The sequence below is a fragment of the Bacillus rossius genome, chromosome 12, assembly GCF_032445375.1.
Source record: "Bacillus rossius redtenbacheri isolate Brsri chromosome 12, Brsri_v3, whole genome shotgun sequence".
Classification (NCBI taxonomy): Eukaryota; Metazoa; Arthropoda; class Insecta; order Phasmatodea; family Bacillidae; genus Bacillus; species Bacillus rossius.
In genome coordinates, this window is record NC_086339.1 from 38,423,219 (window position 1) to 38,438,770 (window position 15,552).

Below are 15,552 nucleotides of genomic sequence, written 5' to 3' on the forward strand. Positions count from 1 at the left end.
TAGAAAGTATTTACTTAATTGTTTAAAAGAAACATTAAACGCATATTTTTATGTCAACCCTAGCATGAACCAATCGTGTTGTGTGGAGTTTTAAATTAATCGTATGTGTGCAGCTTTTGACATGCGTTACATAATATTTTTGTTTATCATTTATAAATCAATATATTATGGGTTTTCTCGCAATCCTACGCAAACTTTTTTTAAAGGATTTTGGAGAATCCAAATGTACCAAATCTTAAGTAATTTCTTAAAGGCTACTCACAAACGATTGGTTTCTAACTGTATGGACGATTTGTTTGTGCTAGGGTGACATCAAAATTTGGCCCTTGGGTTTCTAAAAAAAAACTGTTTAATAAATACGTATTAATTTTATAAAACACTTTATAAACAATTATAACCTGAGGAGTCGCGGAAGGAGCCGACCATAGTCCGGCATGTGGGGGGAGCGATGGTCAGGAACCGTGGGACATCCGATGCACTGACCAGAGTTTTGTCGTTTCACTGACTCGCTCCGTGTGAAACATGTTCTGCTCCTAGCGAATGAACGGATTAAGGTTTAACGTCTGCTCGGCATCCAAGTCATTGAGAGACGATGTGAGGGTGTTGAGATGTCGAGGGGATGAGCTCATGTGGGTGTGATTAGATGATGTGGGTATGATAAGATTATGTGAAGGAGATGACATGATGTGAATCTGAGTGGATGATATGGAGATTATGTCATGTGTAGATAATGAGATTATGTGAGTGTTGATTAGATGATAGAGGAATTATGTGATCATGTGGAGGTGATGAGCTTATGTGAGTTAGATTATATGGAGATGATGGGATGAGCTGAAGGTAATGAGATGATGTGAGAGTAAGTGATGTGGGGAAAATGAGATGATGAGGACATGATAAGATTATTTGGGTGTGATTAGATGATTTGGGGATGATTATATGATGTGAAGGTGATGATGTTATGTGTGATTATATTATGTGAAGGTGATGAGATTATGATTGTGTGATTATATTATGTGAAATTGATAAGATTATGTGGATGGGATTAGATTATGAAAGTATTATTAGATGATGTGGGTTTGGTGAAATGATGTGAGTATTATTAGATGATGAGGATATAATTATATGATGTGGGTGGAATGTGATGATATGGGTGTGATGATATTAGGTGGGAGTGATGAAATTAAAATGTATCACTGGCGGAATGAATGGGAGGAAGGAATTGGGAAGTCGTAGAGAAAACCAACCAGCTCGCGGCAAAGTCCGTCACGTTTCTCACTTGTCACCCAACCACTAAATCGTTCTAGGTTCACATCCTGGCAGGATCAAACTCTGATCGTTTTTGGTGGAAGGTGAGATATCTAACCACTAAAGAACTTTTGCAAAATTGTTATTTCACAAAATGTTTCACCTACTGATTAAAAGTATAATTGCAATCATGATTATACTACCCTGCAAAGAAAGTAGCAGCTACATATGCTATAAACATGTATTACTTCAGTTTCATTTTTTTTTTTTTTGCCCAAACAGAAAACAAGCTACAATAAACCCCTTTCTGTCTCACATTACCTACTGGTCGACCTTTCATATTGTGCTACCACCATGCCAAACATTTTCCTTATTACTCCGTATGCCTACTTTTTTTCTAACTGGCCGAACGTTCTCCACAACCGGTGTACTAACTTTCAGAGATTAGTCAGCTCTTCCCATGTTACCGATATCAAATGACGTCCAAAGTTGGCGCTAAGCCAATGTGAGTGTGTCTTGGGGTGAGAAGACACAAAGTTGCGGAACAGCTTCATCCCATAGAAAGTGTAAACTTAAGGAATAATATATGACAGAGGGTAAGCAGAAGATTAGGTGGTACAACAAATTTTGCATGTATTGTCCACCAAGTACATTTCGGTGCTGCACCAACTTACCTCACACCGCTCAACCACCTCAAATTACCTTCAAATAACCTAGAAGTCAACGAGGTGTTAAGTCTTGATAACTCTCCATTGTCGTGCCACTATTATCGTGCACAGTTTTGCCCTCAGCAGCTGCTTTGGACAACCAGGTTGTAGGTTTTTGGTGTAAACAGTACAGTAGTATAGATATGTCGGTCCTACGACAGGGTTCATGGTGTGGTTCTGTATTGCCGGTCGCCATCTTGAATTGTGACGTCACGGAGCCCATTTTGATGTCAAAATTTTCTCGAAATTCCTTCAAAATGACTAAAAGTCCTGAAATTATTTTAAAAAATCCCTTATTTCAAAGAAAAAATTCCCTATAATAGGGAACAATTTCCATTTTTTCCCGAAAAAGATTTAAATGGGCCAGTTTTTCTCAGAGAGGTTTGATTTCTCTCAAAAAGGATCAACTTTCCTCAGAGAGACTTAATTCCTTAGAAAGGCAAAAACTCAAGCCTCTTGGTCATGACCTGGACCTTGACTGTCAACTTGAAAATCTTTAAATTTTAAGCAAAAATTTCAAAAATAATTTTAAAAAAGTGATATAAATTTTTTATATCCAAATTTACTTATCCGATTTTAGTCCTCTAATTAATTTATCTTATAATAGTATTTCATGCCCAATAAATATGTATACAAACACTCCGAAACAAACCAGGGAAAAACCTTTATCTCACTTACTTGGCCTCGAAATTCATCAACAATACAGTTGTACAAAACTTTCAGTTCACAGAAGCCTAAACTCGCTTTAGAAGCTAAATAAATCTTTTGGAATCAATGACGTGTTCTGGTGAAAAATAGGTAGAAAAATTTTTTACGCCCCATTTCCTACCCCATTTTGTTTTTAATGTAACAACGTTTAATAAATTGATGAACGCCGGCTGCACGCACGAAAATGTGTCCCATAACGCACATTGTCCCGTTGCGCTGTGTCCCGTTACGCTCTTTGTACGCTCTCGCCGCATCTATCTCTCTTCCACTCGATTCGAACAACCATCGACTTGACTTTTTCGAGGCACATTAAACTTGAAACACTCTCATTCGTTTCCTACTTTTCCTATCATCGTACTATACTTAACAGAATAACACAGATTGGAAGAAGTTAAATAGTAAACATGTATAAAAGTTATTGTTAAAATAATCTCTTCGTTAAAGTAATAAACATATTGGAATTAATGAGTGCAAATAAAAGTAAATTTATCAATTAAATTGTAGATTTCATTTCACTCCTCCTTTGTATCCATACAAAATATTGATAATTCAATAAAAATGATTCAATTTTATTCATAAAATAATGCAATCATTTCATCAATGTTTTGTTATGACGTTGTCACGTTAAACTATCGTCCGTAAACCGACTTTACAGACAACCAATTTTTACTTTGGCCACTGGGCCATCCGGCCAGACGTGAGTGTGAATCCCATGATCAAGGATATAAAGTTGGTGAAGTGGACTTCCTACTTGAACCACAAACTATTTGGGCATAAGGCTGGGTTTGTAATCTACGCAAGAGACGCAATCACGCAAGAAACTCAAAGAAGCAAAAAGTTCAGTAACGAGGTTTTCAAACGCTCGTTTACAAACTACGCAAAAAAACGCAATGCAAGCTTCGCACAACTTTCCACCTCTTGCGTTTCGGCTTGCGTTTACGCCTTCCATATTTGGAGTGGACTGTTTCGAAAATTTTAAAGACGAAGAGGTTACGTGCCTAGAAGGCCTCGTTTTTTTTTCAATTACTTATATACATGCCGTCATTATTTGTTAAACTTTCGCACATTTAATGAAAGTAAAACTTTTAAATCAAATTATTGACAGTTAATTCCGTATGATTTCATGATAAAAAAAGTAGTAACAAAATAAAACGCTTGGAAAAAAATTCGTTATCTACTGTTTTACGATTTCAAGTTGTGGGGTTGGTAACATCTTGTGAATTCCGTGGAATAAAAATACCGTGATTTTCTTGCGTTGATTACGTTGGTTTGCGTGTTGCGTGTTGCGTGTTGCGTTGCTTGATTAACCCGGCTAAACGTCTCGGGTGCAACGAGGTGATAAGAGACGGTAACACACAACGACACGTGCCAGGGACGTTAAAGGAGGAGTCATTCCAAGCGCTTGGCTTGAGTGATGTAGGGAAACCACGGCACAATCGACATCGAGATGACGTGGCCGGGATTCGAACCCGCGTCCTCCGTAACGCGAGCGCATTGTCTTAACCGCAGAGCCGTTTATAAACCTGCTCGAGACACGTGGCGAGTGTCGTTCATGGAAAACATTTAAGACAGTTTTTGTGTTCAGATCGATTATTGATGAGTAAACATCTTAGGTCTTGGTATAAGGCATTCGATGGAAGTAATTTCGTGAATCGAACAGAAGTCGATTGGAACGGAAATGTGTAAAAACGGTGATGCCATCTGTGGAAGTCTCGGAAATCTCGAAAAGATGGCGAAACCTCGTGATTCATCCGTATATATTTACTTACGTGAACATCGGGGTATTTACTAAGTGTATTGTTGTGCCAAATTTAACTGCATTATAGTACAAATATCCATTAATAGATTAAGTTATAATTTATAGTCATACAAATAATGACAAATAAAAAAATACGTTAAAACGCTGGCATTACAATTTTGACAACCATTAGTTTACATTAAAATGTAGAGAGCGCAGTGTTCGTCATACTGTAGAGACACGGCTAATTGTTAGCCTACATATATCCGACACCATGTTGAATAAAATAATTTCATGACGAAATTTTTACTGTTAAATAATAAATGTTAAATAAGGTTTAGGCTTGTTTATAGGAAGTATTAAGAGACTGATTTCCGTCGTTTAAGCAAAATAAAATTATACTTAGTGTTATAATATATTTTTTAAATGTTTTAGGTGAATTTTGTTTTAATGTTTCTAATGGACTACAACTTTTAAATTTAAACACTTAAAAGTTAGCGCTTCGTTCGTAATGCTTTACAGAACCAACAAAATGTTACACTACTTTGACTCTATGTTTGTTCCAACACAATTTTCCTGGCTAATAAATTAATGGTATTTTTTAAGTTGCGATTATTACCTTGTTATGACTATTCAAGTTTAAAAGAATTATTCCAATATAGTTTCTCTACCACAAAGTTTCCTTTGGCACACCAATACTCTTAGTACATCCCCCGATGTTCGCGAAAGTTAATATATACGGGTGCATGTTGCCACACGTGAGTCTGCCATCTTGACTAATTCGCCTCGTGGCTACAGCAGTTTTTGTATGTGTGTGCATTGTACTTTCAACCTGTTAAATTTCCATTGTGCAATGCCGCTTATTTCTGTGCTTTTTTTGTTGCATACTAAAAGGTTACCTTCAACGCGTTAAAAAAATATATATATAACCTCCTAAACGCAGGAAAAGATAATTCCGGTCTAGGTGGAAATGTCACAGGTTCAGTGCTGAGGCATTTACATGCGACGCATTCGCTTCTCATATTGTTCGGCTAGGGAAGACCTAAGATGCACATAAAGTTCTGCCATTCCCGATTACACCCGAACAATTCACCTTCGGCCAACTTCGGGGTTTGTTTTATTTTTTCGCTGGAAAAATGAATTCAAATATTAAAAGTGGTCGGTTAGGTTAGCTAAATTAAAACACTTTAAAACACTATGGACGGTTAGTTAGGTTAGTATAGCTACATTAAAATAAACAGAGAAATATTAATATAGTATATAAATAAACACGAAGTTGGCCGAAGGTGAATTGTTCGGGTGTAATCGGGAATGGCAGAACTTTATGTGCATCTTAGGCTTCCCGTTGGGCTAGCTCCGAGATACCAATAGTGCCATCCTGTAAAGCATAATAATAGTTAGGTTTTCAAAGGGAGGAACATTTTTTTTCTGTTTTTTTCCCCCATAAATGAATACTTTCCGCATATTATTCACGCTTGGCATTGTTTTAAAGAATTCTTATTAGTTTCTAATTTTAACTTTATTTACATCATAAGAACGTATGAATTTGCTCGTTACCGAAGTTAGATGTTTGCACATCACTGGCGAGTACTGAAAAAATTGTTGACCAATTTTTTTTTCGCGTATCTGTTTCTCCGACGTGAACATTTTGTGAGTGAAATTGTCTAAAATGGACGTTAAGTACTTTTTTGGTAATGAAATTTCCAGTACCTGAAATCACTATAGTAGCTTGGATTATAAATTCAAGACAATATCTACGCCTTTAAAATCTGAATTTTCCACATAAATTCCCGTGGCGTCTATAAACGCTCGACGGAATGAGCGTTAGTTCACAACTTTACACTTAGAGGTGATGTCGTGTTGTTTGCGTTAGCAAGCGTCGTACTAATAGTTTTCGCTTCACAAACACAAACATTCGCTTACCAGTTTGTACCCTTAAGGCTCGAGTACATGCTAGAGTCTTTCTTGTTCAACAGTGTGTACAATATCTCTCGTACACGTCGACTTGTGGTGAACATGTTCCATGTAAACAGCCGCCGAACATGCTAGCGTCTAATCAGCAAGGACGTGTTTATCAAACTGTTTAAAACTGTCATATTAAATGAACGAGTTAATGTGGTTACAAGTGGTTTGTAAATTTACCATAATCTTCGTAAATTTTTGCGGGTGCTAAGTTCACTTACTTTGAACACGAAGCCACAAAAATAGTTCTTTCAAAAACTGATCAAGTTTCAAGAAAAAATGCATTTATTTTTTCCACGTGTGAGTTTTTCCCCGTTTACAAGGAAGATGATGTTCAGCGTAGTTTCTACGAAGATTTATCCATCTGAAATTACAATGAACTTGTACCGTCGTCGTACACACTCAGAATTCTAACTTGACTTCTAACTTGAGACTTGAATTCAGAGTTTTATGCTTCCAAAACAACACTATCTTCCTTTTCTTGTCTCTATCAATGTTTACGCCATGTCGGGGTCTCTAGGCGGCAGCAATTCCACGATGTTGACAGCGTAGGGCGGCGAGCGGTGTCCGGGCAGCGCGGCGGCCTGGCTCGGTGAAGTCCCAGTTGTTCTGCCTTCTGTTGACTCGAAGCATGGCCCTTTTATACTCGCTGGTCTCCTTCCCAGGCTGGAACAGAATAGTCTCGTACGTTTGGGGCAACTATGGCCGACTTCCTTTTCCAGCGGATCGACGCGCAACCGATGACGCCCGACCGCTTTCGAAGAAGCCCGACCATCAGCCACAGCGTTCAAAGCCCCCGCGCTCTTGTGTTGCGCGGGCGGCATCCACAGACTGTTAGGGGCACTGTCGATTCTGAGTGTGTACGTAGGTACACACGTTACAAACTCTTCGTTTATTTGAGGTTCATTCTTAGTTGAAAAGTCCGTAATTCTACTGTAATTTCTAACAGTGTAGCTGGTATGATATATTAATAGTACTTAACGGTGAAATATGTTTTACAAGTTCAGTGTAAACGAACAGAAAATTATTCGTAAGTAGCATTACAAAAGAAAATTAACGTATTTATAAAGACATGTGAACTAATTTTAAGCCCATTTTAATACACAAGGGTATAAACTAAATTAATTTAAAAAACACTTAATTGAACTCCCTCCAAAAAATAAAAAGCATGGGATCGTTTACTTGGATTTTGTCATTGATATTTCGTGCATAGTCGTTAGAACTGGAAATGTTCAATTTTTGTTCACATTGTATGTTCACTGTTTGGTTCAAGAAATACGTCCGTGCGTATACTAGCTCTACTTCAATAGCCATGGTTATCTTATCGTTGTGGTTATCAATTCCAATTTTTTATGAATAATTTTTTCTGAAAAGCCTTTTAAAATGCATATAAAACACTAAGTATGTATATGTATGTCTATTTGTTTTTGACTAAAACAACAGAAACCAATCTCTAAATATTCCTAAAAAAAAACCTTACACTTATTTAGGTGATTCAACACTTAAGATTTAACATGAAACATATGTAATCATGGCATTATTCAGTAACCCATCACGCTAGTTCAGTAAGACGTTTATATCATGTTTTTGACGTATCCCTAACTGGAGGCTAACCCGCGGCACTCGGTTTGTATTCGCCTGTGGGATAGAGGACCTAGCGATGCTTGCGCGCGAGTTAACCAGAACTTTCTCGTTCATTCGACCGCCTCGCGCCTGGCAGGCAGACTTTCCGCACGCCTGCGACGAGGGGGACGGAGAACATTCTCGGCTGTAAAGACCGTTGCCCCTGGCGCGTATGTGAACCTCCCGTCGGCGAAGCAAGAGCTGCGAGCCGCGGCTGAAGCTTGTCACGTGTGAGGAGGAGTACAGCCTGTGTACTTGTCAGTGGCGGAGCCAGAGGTTCACCTCGGAGGGGGCACTCTAGGATTTCAGAATAGCCAGAGAAAAAAAAATGTCTTAAAATTACTAAATTTGTATTTAATCTACTCACACTACACATAACATCCAACCACCAGATTTTATGATTCTACAAGAAATTCATTAATTATATTAAAATATTTTATTGGTTTCAGAAACAATCATTTTTGTCGGCAATATTGATGTAGCAGACAACTGGTTTTTCCGGGGAGGGGGGGGGCTCTTGGCCATGGTGCCCCCCCCCCCCCCTCCCTTGGATACGCCACTGGTACTTGTACTCGGGTCAGGTGATGTACATAGGATATGCAGGCGTGCAACCACACGGGGTGCAGCGCCCCTGCAACCTGGCCACAAACCCCGGCTAACTTCGTCCCGGGTGCGTGGTCAGAGGGAGTGTCTTTTATGCGCTCCAGGGTGTACCACAAGTACGACGAGACGGCTGAAGCAGTGAGCGAGGTGCCGCAGGAGTGCATCTGATGTGCCCCTGCCGGAAAACGAGTCAGTGTTGAGTGACGACGGGTTCACTCCAGTAGTAAACAAAAAAAAACTGGTTGTCTGTAAAGTCGGTTTACGGACGATAGTTTTACGTGACAACGTCATAACAAAACATTGATGAAATGATTGCATAATTTTATGAATAAAATTGAATCATTTTTATTGAATTATCACTATTTTATGTGGATACAAAGAAGGAGTGAAATTAAATCTACAATTTAATTGATAAATTTACTTTTAATTGCACTCATTAATTCAAAATATGTTTATTGCTTTAACGAAGAGATTATTTTAACTATAACTTTTATACATGCTTGTTATTTAACTTCTTCCAATCTGTGTTATTCTGTTAAGGATAGGACGATGATAGGAAAAGTAGGAAACGAATGGGAGTGTTTCAAGTTTAATGTGCCTCGAAAAAGTCAGATCGATGGTTGTTCCAATCGAGTGGAAGAGAGATAGATGCGGCGCAAGCGTACAATGAGCGCAACGGGACAAATCGTAACGGGACAATGTGCGTAACGGGACAATGAGTCATCCTTTTTCGTGCGTGCAGCCGCCGTTCATCTATTTATTAGACGTTGTCACGTCAAAAATAAACTGTGAGCGAGTCTTTCGGTTCTCGCCGGTGATGTGTAAACATCTAACCTCGTGTGTTCTCGTGTGGTTCATGTTGCAAAAACAATTATAATACGAAAATATGAAAACGATTTTAAAGGAGAATTCTTTTAAAAGATTCCGAGCGTGATAAGTACTCTTATAAATAATTTACCCACTTTTCAAGCACATGCCAAAATTTCGAGACGTGAATAATTATAATGGTTTAAAATATTGCAATAAATCAATATTTTATTATTCATGGGCTTACTATCTTGAACTTGCTCTAATTTAAAGTTAATAGCCTCAGTGGTATTTCGAGCAGACGGACAAGAATATTTTTAAAAATATTTTTCAATTACATTTTTAATTTTTTAACAGGAAAAATACATAATATGTATTAATTATAAAATCACTGGCGGACACGCCGAGTTTATTTATTTGCCTTTATACACAATTAAGAGAATATGTAGTACTACTTATATTCTAATGCCCCTAAATCGATGACAGGCTACGCTAGTTTGGAAAGGCTAGACCTTGCATAAAGAATGTGTCTTCGAAGCACAGCTTTTGAAAGAGAAGACGTTAAAGAGGTTTATGGCTGCATCTTGAGGAGACAGCGGGGTGGTGAAAATACGTTTAAACGACACGGTACACAGACTATGAGAACCTCTCGGCTTTGTGGATGTAATAAAATATCGTTGTCTACAGTTTCACAAAAAAAGAAAAAGAAAATAGCGAGGCAGTTTGTCGTTAAAAAGCGAATCATGGTAGGAAAAAATATATAACGTAGAAATTCTGAACATAAACTGAGGTGTCGGCCTACGCGCTATGCAAGGTTCATTTCAGGGATATCGCTTTCGTAACATCTGCGATACTAAAAATATTAAGTATGCTCTCCTACCACCCTAACACTCAACGAAGTCACAACTATAATAAAGTTCCCAGATTCCTCGTGTGCTCAAATTGTACTACTAGCCAACCAAAAAATATTTATTGATGCGAGTAAAACCTTTAAATCTTAAAAATATAATTTAGCCTACCATGTTTTCCTTACGGTAAATGGAGATGTTTATAAATATACCTATCGAAAAAAAATTACATTTTATTTTCAATTTTTGGTAAAATGTGTGTTAAACATAGTGGTGTATCACCTGTCAAATTTTCTTACTAAAGAGTTTATTCCTATTTATTGTTTTAAATTTTTTCTAAGTGCACGTGTAATTTTGGAATTTTTTGCCACTATCATGAGTTTATTTCTGTTTTGTGTTATTAAGGGTACTGAGATATTTTATTCAAGTAAGGATAACACACAGCATCGTGTAATCAATACAAGGATGCAAGTTATTCAGCGTATTAATTTTGGCACCTGTCGTAATAATACATAATCAGGTAAAAACTTAATGAGAGCTTTCAAAATTACTCAATTAACAGTAAATCAGATTAACATCAAATTTAAGGTACGAAATTCGTTAATTAAATTACAATGTAAGAAGTACGCCTACATATTTATGTTTATGCGTATAGATGTGTTTGGGATTTCTCCTTCCACCACATTTTTCCCTTCGCCGGGTTAAACAGAACCAAAATTACTTAAACTGCCACATATACCACCTTTATTTAGTTTAATCTGTTTATTAAACCCAACTTTAGTATTTCGTTGTGGAACAAATGCGAGTTTTTCAGAAAATACTGACCACTAATCAACATACGTCAAATATCTTATCACAAATTCCCATTTACAGACATAAGCACTTATGACGATAAGTATTTATATGTTTTCAACTTATTTTGTGTTGATGAAACTGCAGCAGCCTCTGTATACAAATACATAAATACTTACGTACACTTAAAAACTCATTACTAAGCCCAGAAGATAAAACTAAAGTTCTATAATGATCGCGACTTTTTTTCGCGGTCTTAAATTTTATCATTGTAATAATTGGAGGTACAACAAACACGTCACGAAATATGTTAAAAATTAATTGTGTTTCCCCCAATTATTATTGTAATGAAATAATCTTGCGACAGCGAAAAATATGACGGTAGTTGTAGAGCTGCAATTAACTAAATATAATCTAGATGTTCAGTGTTTCATCTTAAATAATGTATAAACTATTTAAAATAAAAAATATTCTTTGCTTTCGACATCATAGACGTAGACCAGCCTCGGGAAACAATACCAAAAGACGTATCGATGTTTTCAACTTATTTTGTCGTGATGAAACAGCGGCCAAAGTACGTCAGTAGAATTTAGACTCATTCTATATATACATACGTACATCACACACACTTAGGTGTTGGTGGTGAGAGCCAGTTGACTTACTGCTGGAAATCTAATCGCATTGGCGGGCGGTAGGGGCAGGGCCGGCGCGACCATACAGGCGAACTAGGCAACCGCCCAGGGCGCCAAGTAGCTGGGGGCGGCGCAGCACGACACATAACAGCTCATATAATATGTTTAACCTTTATTGGAACTAGATGAAAATGGATTTCTGTAACAGTTTTTAATGTTTATATTGATATAAGTAATTATTTTAAGTCCACGGTGACCTGTTTATGATTTGTAATAAGTAAAAAAGTAAAAAAAATTACACAAGCCTGCTTTACATTTGATTGTTGACAAAATCTTAGGCTTACGTGATGTATTTTGAGGCAAGGAAAATATTTTTGGGGTGTCAGCCCGGGGATGGGGGGAGTGGAGTTAAGGTTTTCGCCTAGCACCGGCCCTGGGTAGGGGGAATGAAACCCGTGCTGTGATGTGAGTACGAGCCGGGTTAGTTTGCAAAAATATAGCTTTGTAACACTTAAGTATAGCAATGTAAATTTTCAGTTAGCTGCTGCGGAATACATATACATAACTAATAATTAAATTGAAAAGGAAGTATCCTACTGTATATTCTATGCTCACGACAAACTTTGTAAGCTCCACAGAAATGTATTTGAGAATGTAAACTTTTTTGTACTTGTTTTGCGATGAAATAAAATATTTTGGCAACTAGTTTACAAAGAAAAATTATTTTGTACGAAGAACAACTTTTCTCCTGTGTGGATGAAGGAATGTTTGTTTTGTAAGGATTTGACTTGATGTAGGCCTACATCAAGTCATGCACTCCCATTGCACAAATCATTCAAATATAATATTGTAAGGATTTGTTTTTAAAATAATCAACGTTTGAAAGTCAGGCGAAAAAATGTTTTGAAATCGGTGTTTAATTTGTTGAAAACTGTTGGTATTCAAAGGGCAGGTGAAATCAGTGACAAGAGATTTAAATTTATCCACATGGTATTACAAGTCCAGTGAAAACCGTTATTCAGCACACATACTGTGTGACTACTTGTTTTAAATAACCCGAAACTCGCTATAGTTTATTTTTTAAAACCCGTGTAGATTTAATTATTTCCTATACTTTATAAGTTATCAGAGTTTTTGGAAATCAACCAATAATTTTTCATCTTGCGTAATTGACAAATGTTTAAAAATAAGCCACGTTTATTAATCGTGAGCCTTCAAATAAACTAGCACGTACATAAATATGCATTCTTTGATATAGCTCTGAAGATTAATTTCATATACTGTTTCTAAAAATGTGTTTGCTTTAAAGCTGTGTTTGCTATACTTTAATACTGGGAACAGAAAACGCAAATATAATAAGAGTGTGTAAAAAAAATTGTAACTCTTATGAATTTGACGAGTAGAATAAGTTTCGCAATTCAGTGATGCAGATTATATATCAAGGGAAAGGGGGGGTAATTCTTTCAAATTGGAATTGAAATTTCATGATGGCTTTCCATATCAATGCCGGACTCCAGTGCTAAACACAGCATTAAAAATAATAACCACGAATGGTATCCCCCAAATCCGTGATGAAATTGAAAGATAAAGCAAATAAGCCTATTAAGATAAATATCTGCGCGCGCCAGCGCTCGCAGTAACATTCCAACATCGCGTACTCGCGATTTTCAATTAAATCGATACGCATCTAATCCCCGGTGGCGTACTTCGTATACTTCACGTATCGATTACTCGTCGCGTACCCACGGTGAGGCCTGTCACTAGAAATTTCCTCTCGACGGAAATTCAGGTGCGTTTCGTCCTCACAACGGATTCAACATGGCAGTTCTTTCTATAGCAATTTGTAAGGTAAATTTTTGTGCGAGTCCAGCATATTGAGGAAAACATTGGATACCGTTTTTTTTTTTCAACAAAGTTAATATTTGGATTTAGAAACATTTTCCACGTGGTACATATTTCCTAAATCTCCAACTGTAATGTGTCATTTGATATGTTTTTGTTGACATACGTCAATGCTCGTTACACCGTATGTCATACGAAATCTCAATAACAGACAAAGGAGATTATTCAAAGCAGATAATATGGACAGCACAACGACAATGCAGCAATGCACGTGCGAAACCCAACGATGAAGTTAAACAAATATTCTATTACCGCAGCGAAGACAAAGGAGACGAACAATTAGGCTTCTTAAGACACAACCGGTGACATGTTTCGGGAACTGAGAATTGTTCCCGTCCGCCGCCGATCCATCATATTGCCATCCGGGGCAGTTAGTGTGTGCGAGACCAGAAACCGAAGTTTCTATAACTCGCTTAGTGCATTGTAAATCAGGTGCACCCCACACTTTTGTAGAATCACTTGGATCAACGGGCGGGGCGCGTGTCTTGAGGGATAAGTTTGGCACACGGGCCTGTGTGTGCGCTGGTAGGTTGTGTAATGCTATATAAATTACGTCTACCTAATTCGGCGGGGGAGAGAAGCTCCCCACCAGCTAGATCGGCTAGCTGGCGTGATGTAGTGTCGTGTTGGTGTGCAATAGAGGCTTGTCGGTGTGCTGTAATTTCAAGTGACCTAGTTAAATTCGGGTGTGGCGTGTAGTGTAAAGCTGTGCAAGCCGCTCCTACGAACCCCTGGGAACACAGAAACATGCTAGGGTAGTTAGCCCATTATTGCATGTAACAAGGTAGTTCAGGCCGTCACTTCACACAGGCATATCATCGTGTGGTCGTGTTGGTGATACGGTAAAAGAAATTACATAGATTAGTAAACACCTGGCCGCCTTAAGGACCGAACTATTGCGTTCCAATATAGTTCGGTCAAAGTTAGGCTAAACCAGTATTGCTGTAGCTAGCCCCCTGGCTGTTGTCTTCTAAACCTGAAAAATAGAAAGTGAAATTAATAAATGGAGGTCGTCCTATTCTATTATTGTTCGAGCAGAGAGATGCCCTCGTCCAGTATTTTTTTTTTTTATTTATTTAATTTTTTTTTTTTTTTAATTTTTATATATATTTTTTATTTTATTTTATTATTTTATAATTTTTTTTTATTTTTTTATTTTTTTTTTTTAAATCTAGACTTAAAGCTACTGTACAAGCCCCCAGAGCCCTGCCCTGACAGACATGCATGCCTCTCGGCCCGGATCCCCAGCGAGGGCTGGGGCAGCTCCCTCTGCCAGTTCACCTGCATGATTCTGCCTTGACAAGGTGCTACGACATGTGTGTGGATTGTCGCGTGTGTTGTAGTGGTGTGACTGTAAAATGTTACGTACCCCGGGGAAGGGAAAATTAATTAGGTGATGATGGATTTACGGAACTAGCTTTTTTAATTCAAAATCCCATGCCTTTCCGAAACGCGGCCGGCACTGGAGGTGAAGCCTGCCAGGCGGGTCTCGCCCTTCAGACATAGGGAGTCAGCCCTAACAACACAGGCAGTGAATCTCCCGGGAGCCAAAACCTACACCTGCGTGCTTCGGACCATTTTGAATTAGCTAGGAGAGAGAAAAATGCAGAGAATGTAAGAAATTTAATTTGCTATTATTAAGTGGTGAGCTAGAAGTGTATTTTATTGTTATGATTCAAAATCCCCCGCCTTTCCGAAACGCGGCCGGCATTGGAGGTGAAACCTACCAGGCGGACCGCGCCCTTCAGACATAAGGAGTCAGCCCTAACATCACAGGCAGTGAACCCGAGGGGGCCGCACATACCTGCGTGCTTTGGACCATTTTGAATCGAAAGAAGTGGAGTTAATGATGCTGAAGTTATTTTGTAGCTTGTATTTATTTATTTTTATTGTTGTTATTATATATAGAAATTATAATTGTTTCACAATTCAAAATCCCATGCCTTTCCGAAACGCGGCCGGCACTGGAGGTGAAGCCTGCCAGG